Source organism: Oratosquilla oratoria, unplaced genomic scaffold (assembly GCF_046742065.1).
Source record: "Oratosquilla oratoria isolate Oo_2021 unplaced genomic scaffold, ASM4674206v1 SCAFFOLD221, whole genome shotgun sequence".
Taxonomy (NCBI): Eukaryota; Metazoa; Arthropoda; class Malacostraca; order Stomatopoda; family Squillidae; genus Oratosquilla; species Oratosquilla oratoria.
The window spans coordinates 82,501-85,000 of NW_027467573.1; positions in this window are offsets into that span (position 1 = coordinate 82,501).

Consider the following 2,500-nt stretch of genomic DNA (forward strand, 5'->3'; position numbering starts at 1 on the left):
CTGGGAATCGGAGAGGAGTGCAGGATTCAAACCCACAACTAAGCGAATTAAAGACCAGCACGCTTCCAATTATGCCGATAGTGCGCCTGGACTCTTGAGACCGGTAATTGGCAGTCAGTACTAAAAGTTGAAGAGAAATGCGGGATTCGAACCCACTACTAAGTGAATGCGAGACTAGAACTCCAATGGCGCTACTAGTGCACTTGTATTGTTGGGGCAGGTAGTTATCAGTTACTGACGGGAATCGGAGAGGAGTGCGGGATTCGAACTCACCATTAATTGGGTGTGAGACAAGCACGCTTTCGATAACTCCACAAGCGTCCATATGCATTAAGTCCTCACCAAGGAACTACATATTAATAATCTTGTGGGTGCGGGATACAAGCAGGTCGGCGAGGCGCTGCACAAAGGGTAACTTGACCTCGCTCAAACTTCGGGGCGTTTCCTCTAAGATCACATAATTGTGGGTTCGACTCCCACGTTCCTTTCCTACTCCCAGCAGTGACTGTAATCTGCCCCAACAGTCCCTAAAAGGCACAATAGGGCAAAGGTGACGGCTTCGGCCGCAGCACTCAGTGTCTGCTGGCATAGACTCTTCACCTTCTTCTTCTTCAAATGTAGAATATAAACCTATAGAACATCAGGAGCCTGTATGGATCCGATAGTAGCCCCTTCGAAAGGTTGAGTATTGAGAGAGCCATTACATCTTTTGAGTTGGGGCATGATCCAAGTAATAACCTTTCTCCCTTCCTCCTACAGATCTTGTTGTCGGTTAGCCTCAGCGGAGGGGTAGGGGAGAGTTGATTTTCAATCAAGCTACCCATAAAGGGGAAACAGAGGGTCTAGGATACAACGCCCTGAGCCCCTTAAGTAGACTTTTTTTTTGGGGGGGGGGGAGTGGTTCCTATCCCCTAGGCATTTGGTTCATCTATGTTTTTTCATAAGTGCGCAAAGTTATCTTCAGGTGTTTGATATTTGATTTAATTCTACATACAGAAGTTCTTTATGACAACAGTATTAAGGCATGTACTTTAACGATAAGAAAAGATATATTATTTTATACCCTGTTGGTGTTCAGCGTACAAAGGCCGAGGTTTTAAGGTTTCTTGAAATTTCTAAATAATCTTTTGAAATTTTCGAGAAAAAAAATACTAGTCGTTTAAATCACTTGAGAGGGAAATGAAACGTTTGAAAACGCAAAATACATTTCATCTGTTTCCCCTCATGTGTTCAGAAATTTTACATCAACTCTATCACACAACATGATCAGTCATATAGATGAGTTTGGTATTGAAACTTCTTTTGTTGCAAAACAAACTCAGAAGAAAAATAGTAATTAAAATCCGTAGTTACATCCACGTTTCTTACCCAATGTAAACATATGCTTTTCATTTTCATGAAAGAGATGAGACGTTCAACTAGGCGAGTAATGGATTTAGACGAAAAATCCTCTGAAAGATACAGAGAGAGAGGGTGAGATAGATAGATAGATAGATAGAGAGAGAGAGAGGGTGAGATAGACAGAGAGAGAGAGAGAGAGAGAGAGAGAGAGAGAGAGAGAGAGAGAGAGAGAGAGAGAGAGAGAGAGAGAGAGAGAGAGAAGGCTAATTCAAATCAATAGACAAAAAGATAAATTCATACGACAAAAGTGAAGGGGGGAACTGAAAATAAGAACTTTGGGAAATGACGTAAATTTGGCAAAGTTAAAAAGATAAAACACAGTGTGAGAGGGATGATCAAAAGAGAGAAAAGGGGGAGGGGGAAAGAGGGGAAGGAATCAAAAAAGAAGGATAAGCGAGCCTGGCCAACGCAGCGACATGTCGCCATTCCTCACATTTTCTTTACAGTACATTTCAAAATCGTCAGTTTATGAAACGATTCTGGCTCCAACGATCTGCTTATTTTCTCTCTTTTTTCCCTTTTGTTTTTACCTTTTTCTTTCCTCATACACATACCACTGTCCTGCTACAAGCCATTGCCGTGGAGATAAATCCTTTAAGAACCCATAAATCGTGCAATAAGAGCCATTCATCTATCGACACATGAGAGACAACGTTAGTTTTCATATACCCTTACGACAATCCCGGCAGTAAAAATAAAAATAGAAAACTATCTTTCCTTCCTCCAATTGGAATCCGATATTGTCATTACCCTCCTGTAACTCTTGAGTTTTTCCTCATGGTCTCACCAATTTCATATTTTCCTTCGCTTCTCCATTCCTTTGGCATAAAAAGAAACTTTGGGTCAGGGAACTACTAGCGAATGTTGCCTTTGGAGGGGCATTCAGATCCAAGAGGGAAAGAAAAAGAGATCTGTGGGTCAATGGGTAACTATGACGTCGTTAAAAAAAAAAAAAATGCGCCAGGTGATTTTTCACGATGGAAAGATCTCTGATACATAAAAAAGTCTGTAAGGAGTTTGTCTCTGTACCACTACTTAATTTTTCGTGATACAGAAAATTATGTTTAATTTTATTCCACTACATAGTCGATATAACCTA